The 7,500-nt window shown below is 44.5% G+C and overlaps 2 non-coding genes and 1 pseudogene across 2 annotated transcripts; 1 reads left to right on the top strand and 2 right to left on the bottom strand.

Annotated features, from left to right (window-relative positions):
• Positions 1-7,500, top strand: part of LOC105892315 — an 88,901-nt pseudogene that overhangs the window by 51,382 nt on the left and 30,019 nt on the right.
• On the bottom strand, positions 84-217 carry LOC116219668. The gene has a single exon (XR_004163273.1). It is a non-coding gene; the product is annotated as a U8 small nucleolar RNA (small nucleolar RNA).
• On the bottom strand, positions 1,134-1,266 carry LOC116219670. Its single transcript, XR_004163275.1, has one exon. It is a non-coding gene; the product is annotated as a U8 small nucleolar RNA (small nucleolar RNA).

Genomic DNA, 7,500 nt, shown 5'->3' with positions numbered 1-7,500 from the left:
TAATAGTTAAGGTATATAAATGCATTGATTAATGTGAGCTAATGCTCACTGTTATTGGCAACAAAGGGGAACCCAACTTGAGAGTCAGAATGGCTTCATGAAGGTGTTGCAGACCTTCTAGAAGTGGAGAGATTAATCAGCATCTCATCCATCACCCATTCATCATGTTCTGATGCTCCAATAAAGAGCAACAGGTAAGGATGTACCTCACTGATGTAGAGAGGACAGGAGAGAAGAATCAGTCCACGACTGGGAGACACACTGCTCAGTCACGGTGGAAGAGTGGCAAAGGTTAAATCTGGTTCATTAACTGTCACACACCATTACTCCATACACCAGTTAGTACTCTGTACAACCCACTAACGGATGCTTGTTTTTAAATATGGCCCATTTGATTGGCATTGGACGAGCATTTGAAGGGCAGCATGTCTAATATTGGTGTCCCCCTCCCACTCGTTCACAAGCACCTCCCACATAATTGCATAGCGTTCCCATAAACCCCCATGTGGACCCAGAGCCTTGTCCTCTAATAGCCTCTAATAGCCATTCAGTAGATTGCACTGATACTGAGAGGGACACATGGTCAGTCGGAGAGAGCTCAAGCCGTTTCATTTACCAATATAAACTCTTCCGGGGGGGAAAGAGATTCATTCTGAAAGGCTAACTTTTTTACCGTATCATTGTGGAGAAATAATGTCCGTGACACACAGGATCACGCAAGGAGGAAACGCCTCTGACTAGATAAAAGCTCAACTGTAAGATTGTGTTTTAGCTTCATGATCTTAATGGAGGTTAAGGTTCATAAGACAAGAAGCGCTCATTGTAGCATTGCCTATCAATCTAGCTTCCCAGAGGCAAAACCTTGCTTTGTTGTTTGGCTGTCCATATAGTACTATGGATGAATCAATCTGTAGTCGATAGTGGATACGTATTTTAAACAGCAGATGATGAGAATGCTGTGGGACAGACTCGGAGAGCAAAATATTGGATGTCTTGACAGTTCAGTCAAATATATTAGAAAAATAATTATGTCTTATAAATATGCAATCTTTTCATATGCATTAGACCTCTCTCTCACATGAGATCATTTCACTTTAATATTGACAAAAAATCTAATGTTGAACAACACGTAAGTCAGAATGGCTTCATGAAGGTGTTGCAGACCTTCTAGAAGTGGAGAGATTAATCAGCAGCTCATCCATCTCCATTCATCATGTTCTGAAGCTCCCATAAAGAGCAACAGGTAAGGATGTACCTCACTGATGTGGAGAGGACAGGAGAGAGGAATCACTACAGGACTGGGAGACACACTGCTCAGTCATGGTGGGAGACTGGCACATTTATTTGCCTCTAGTACTGACAACTTTGTGGACATAGCTTTAAAAAAGTAACACTGCAGGACATCAGGGGAGGTGTGGAGGCAGGACATCAGGGGAGGGGTGGAGGCAGGACATCAGGGGAGGGGTGGAGGCAGGACATCAGGGGAGGGGTGGAGGCAGGACATCAGGGGAGGGGTGGAGGCAGGACATCAGGGGAGGGGTGGAGGCAGGACATCAGGGGAGGGGTGGAGGCAGGACATCAGGGGAGGGGTGAAGGGATTGTTGATGAATGCTGAGGGAATATGCTCTCTCTGAGCAAGCCAGAAGCCATTTGTGTGTACACACACACACACACACGCGCTCTTACACACACACACACACACACACACGCTCTCACACGCACACACACAAAAAAAGGCCCTCAGAGATTAACATAGTGACGGTCTCCACAGACAGCTACCTCTGGGATTCTGTTGACTTGAAATGTTTGCGTCGCCATGACACCTTGTGCCCATGCTAGATCTGGGTCGGTTATGAATGCATCCTCTGCCTCTACAGTGCTGCTTCAAACGCATCCTAGAGCGAGGGGGTCGGCTGATATAGCAATCTTACATTCATTCCAAATCAATGTGTTCTATAGATCTATATGTTTACAACAAGGGTCGAAATGAATCAGTAGTTGATTGTACACCTGACTGCAGTATAGATTAGAGTTGGCCCTCACATGCCCCACACTGGGAACATCACGAGTATGGAACAGGATCTTATAGAGGAGTGTGTGTGTGTGTGTGTGTGTGTGTGTGTGTGTGTGTGTGTGTGTGTGTGTGTGTGTGTGTGTGTGTGTGTGTGTGTGTGTGTGTGTGTGTGTGTGTGTGTGTGACCGAGACAGGGGAAGACAGAGAGTTCAGGGTTAGGGGGGAGAGAGAGAGGGAGAGGTTAGGAAGGAGAGAAAGAGAGAGTAAGAGAGGTTAGGATGGAGAGAGAGGGAGAGAGAGATGGAGTAAGAGAGGGAGAGAGAGAGGTTAGGATGGAGAGAGAGAGGGAGGCTAGGATGGAGAGAGAGAGGGGAGAGATCCACAGATGTGCTCAGAACAGAGCTCTTGTGTCCATCTGTTTACAGGCCATTACTAAATTATCCCTCTGTCAGATTGACATGTTATGCCCTGCCCTCTCTCTCTCTCTCTTTCTCTCATCACTCTCTCGCTCTCTCCCATCTCTCTCTCTCTCATCACTCTCTCGCTCTCTGGCATGACCTCATTCACACACACACACACACACACACACACACACACACACACACACACACACACACACACTCTCTCTCTAATTCCATTCCTCTGCTGATGGGTCATATCAAACTCACTGCTTTCCTCCCTTCCTCCCTCTAGAAATCTCCATTTTCTTTCTCTTTCAGACGTTGTTGGTTTTAATCGCTCTATGTCTGTTTTTACTTCCTCTCTCTCTCTGTTTCACTTTCTCTCTCTCTCTGTTTCACGTCCTCTCTCTCTGTTTCACTTTCTCTTTCTCTCTCTCTGTTTCACTTTCTCTTTCTCTCTCTGTGTTACTTTCTCTTCTTCTCTCTGTTTTACTTTCTTTTCTTCTCTCTGTGTTACTTTCTCTTCTTCTCTCTGTTTTACTTTCTCTTTCTCTGTCTATTTTACTTTCTCTGAAACTCTAATTCAAGTAGCGTTCTTGGTATTGTCGTTCATGCACAGTGTGTTACCAAAGCAGAGTGTTATATAAAAAACAAAACAATCAATACCAATCAGCATTGAAGCTAACTGGGAAGGACCACACACACATGAACACTGGGAAGGACCACACACATATGAACACACACCACACACACATGAACACACACCAGTAGGATTTCAGATTCTACATACCTAAGACCAAACTGTAAATGGTGAAACTACTTACTGTCTCTCAGGTTGTGGCAGTCAGTTGTCTCTGCTGCTTCCTCTTGGTCCTTCTCCAAGTATTATAGTCATGGTGTCTATGCTATTTAGTATTATAGTCAGGGTACTATAAATCTGGTACTATATTTGAAAATTTCTTGAAATAGAGGGCTTTTTTTATTTCATTTTTCACAGTGAAGGAGACAGTGCATCTCTGACTAGACCTCACCAGTCACACAGTGACCACACATGCGTTGTTCTCTGTATTTGTATCTTTCTTTCTCGATTCCAAGGCTCCCCCGGTTTGGATTGGCCTATGGTTTGTACCTTTGACAGTGTAAAGATACTCTGCTCATTTGTTGTCTCCTTTCAAAGTGTTAGATAACATTTGAATTTAAGTTGTGATTGTCGATGTTCCAAAAATGTGTTCTTACTTTGTTTCATAATGTCTTTAATTCTGATCTGACTTTAGTGTTGGTCTGAGATTGATGGGTTTAATTCTGATCTGACTTTAGGGTTGGTCTGAGATTGATGGGTTTAATTCTGATCTGTATTTAGTGTTGGTCTGAGATTGATGGGTTGTATATTAGTGTTGGTCTGAGATCGATGGGTTGTATATTAGTTTACTTTAGTGTTGGTCTGAGATCGATGGGTTGTATATTAGTTTACTTCAGTGTTGGTCTGAGATCGATGGGTTGTATATTAGTTTACTTCAGAATCAACTGAAAGAGGGGACTGGTCTCTTGGGTTTGGAATGCTTGAGATGTTATTGTTTTCTGCACTTGATTTGACATGTATCCTTAAAAGTATCCAGACTTTTAAGGATCCTTTTTGTGTGTTTAATGCCAATAAGAATCTGCGCAATTTGACCCTGCATGCATTTGCTCACACACACACACACACAAACACACACACGCTCACACAAACACACACACACACACACACACACACACACACACACACACACACACACACACACACACACACACACACACACACACACACACCACCTCACACCAAGCTGTATGAGTTTCAGGCCAAGACAGTCCCTCCCTGCCTCTAATGGCCAGTATGAGATCATATGAGCTTCAGTCTTGAATGGCCAGCATGAGATCATATGAGCTGCAGACAGTCCCTCCCTGTCCCTAATGGCCAGTATGAGATCATATGAGCTGCAGCATCCTGTCCATCTGTCTCTTACTAATCCTGTTAGCTCTCATGTGTTCATGTCTCTGTGTCCCTGAGTCCTGTAACCCCCCCCCCACACACACACACACACAGACCCACACATACACACACACACACACACACACATACTACAGAGGCTCAATTTAGGAGAATCCCTCTCCATAGCGTCCCTCTCCATAGTGTCTGTCAAGCCATTCATTTTCCACTCAAAGAATCAGTGGGCCTTCACAGTTGAAGACGGCGGCATGGTTCTTTAGGCTCAGAGCTCGGAGTTGAATCTTTTTGGAAATGAATGGAGGGAACTGATTTTTGTGGAGACAGATACTAGGATTTTGTGATGCTCTTGTGACCAACATGGCCAGAATTCTATACATTCTCTTGTGATGCTCTTGTGACCAACATGTCCAGAATTCTATACATTCTCTTGTGATGCTCTTGTGACCAACATGTCCAGAATTCTATACATTCTCTTGTGATGCTCTTGTGACCAACATGTCCAGAATTCTATAAATTATCTTGTGATGCTCTTGTGACCAACATGTCCAGAATTCTATACATTCTCTTGTGATGCTCTTGTGACCAACATGTCCAGAATTCTATACATTCTCTTGTGATATGTCCAGAATTCTATACATTCTCTTGTGATACTCTTGTGACCAACATGTCCAGAATTCTATACATTCTCTTGTGATGCTCTTGTGACCAACATGTCCAGAATTCTATACATTCTCTTGTGATGCTCTTGTGACCAACATGTCCAGAATTCTATACATTCTCTTGTGATGCTCTTGTGACCCAGATGCCCAGAATTCTATACATTCTCTTGTGATGCTCTTGTGACCAACATGTCCAGAATTCTATACATTCTCTTGTGATGCTCTTGTGACCAACATGTCCAGAATTCTATACATTCTCTTGTGATGCTCTTGTGACCAACATGTCCAGAATTCTATACATTCTCTTGTGATGCTCTTGTGACCCAGATGCCCAGAATTCTATACATTCTCTTGTGATGCTCTTGTGACCAACATGTCCAGAATTCTATACATTCTCTTGTGATGTTCTTGTGACCCAGATGCCCAGAATACTGAAAATTCTTCAACTCCTTTTTGATTGTTACTCCCCCTTACAAGTTGAACATTCCCAGAATTGACCAGTGTTTTAAGGTGCCAACACTTAGAGGTCCAGACACACAGAGGTCACACAAATCCCCACAGTACTTACTGAGCTTCCGGTTCATTCCGGAGGTGAGAGGGAAGACAACTGTACTCTAATTAGCATTTAAGGTGTTGTAGTGACACTATAAATCAGTAGCCATCAGTGTTACACCTTCTTGACGCTAACCGATGCTAGATACATGTATGTGCTGTTATTGCTTCCCTTGTAGGAAGTGCCCGGACGGCTTTGACTGTTTGAAGACGGGGAGGAACCCAAACTATGGCTACACCAGTTTTGACTCCTTCGGCTGGGCCTTCCTCTCCCTCTTCAGGCTCATGACACAGGACTACTGGGAGAACCTCTACCATCAGGTGAGCCTGTCACTATGGACACTGCTCCTGTGTCCATCACTATGGTAACCCTAAACCTGCCACCCCCCCCGCTATCTTACCCCTATACCCAACACCATCAGGTACGCCTGTACCTATATATACCCCACCCCTGTACCATGACCTTCAGTTAAATCTACACACACCTACCTTGCTTCTGTACCCATTGCCATCAGGTCACTTTATACCCTAATGACATCTACCTGCATGGTAGTTCTAGACCTGTCTGCACCATATACATCACCCTCAGGAGATTACCATACCCCTAATCACCTCCTCTGTGTCTGTGTCTGTGTCTGTGTCTGTGTCTGTGTCTGTGTCTGTGTCTGTGTGTGTGTCTGTGTCTGTGTCTGTGTGTGTTTCTGTCTGTGTCTGTGTCTGTGTGTGTGTCGCAGACTCTACGGTCGGCGGGGAAAACCTACATGGTGTTCTTCGTGCTGGTCATCTTCCTGGGCTCCTTCTACCTGATCAACCTCATCCTGGCTGTGGTTGCCATGGCGTACGAGGAGCAGAACCAGGCAACCATCGCCGAGGCCTGGCAGAAAGAACGAGAGTTCCAAATGGCCATGGAGCACGTGCGCAGAGAACAGAGGGTGAGAAAGAGAGAGAGAGAGAGAGAGAGAGCGAGAGAGAGGGAGACAGAGAGAGAGAGAGAGAGAAAGAGAACATGGAAGGAGGAGAAAGACAGAGACATCGAGAGATAGAACCATGTGTTATTAATAATGAATAGAAATATGGGCAGATTTGGGATTAGGATTAAGGCTTTGTCTGAAAGTTCTCTCAGAGTAAATCATAAATGACAGTTTGTTAGGTATCTACTGATTGTGTTGGTTGATGTTAGATATCTGTTAAATAGCTACTGATTGTGTTGGTTGGTGTTAGATATCTGATAAATAGCTACTGATTGTGTTGGTTGATGTTAGATATCTGTGAAATAGCTACTGATTGTGTTAGCTGATGACATACTTGATGACATAATTGATAACATAATGGTCACGACGGCAGTAGCCTCACATCCCTACCTGTCACTTCCTGTTTCCAATCAGAACGTTGCTCGTGCGGCGCGTGCGGCCCAGGAAGCAGAGACGGTGAAGTCTGCGGAGACGTCTCCTTTCTCCCTCAAGGAGGTGAGGGAATGGCGGGGGCGATCGCGCTCCCACAGGATGCTCTCGGAGGAGATAGAGGACGAGGGAGAACTCCGCTCCCCAGGGTCCGACGCCTTCGACGAGCCCATGGTAACTATGGTAAGTAACGTTTCTATGGAGACATGGACAGACATATCACCTTCGACGAGCCCATGGTAGCTATGGTAACTAACTGTTCTAAAGAGACATGGACAGAAAGTATATAGCCTTTGATGAGCCCATGGTAACTATGGTAACTAACTGTTCTAAAGAGACATGGACAAACATATTGTTAAATCAGCCAAAGAGTGGTTTTGCAGTGAAACCTGCATGGGGAGTAACACAGTGATGTTCCAGATAGTAATCTCCCTTTGTTCTCTCCACATGTCTATCCTTCATCATCTATCTATCTATCTATCTATCT

The sequence above is a fragment of the Clupea harengus genome, chromosome 25, assembly GCF_900700415.2.
Source record: "Clupea harengus chromosome 25, Ch_v2.0.2, whole genome shotgun sequence".
Classification (NCBI taxonomy): Eukaryota; Metazoa; Chordata; class Actinopteri; order Clupeiformes; family Clupeidae; genus Clupea; species Clupea harengus.
This window is presented reverse-complemented; position numbering and strand designations above follow the sequence as displayed.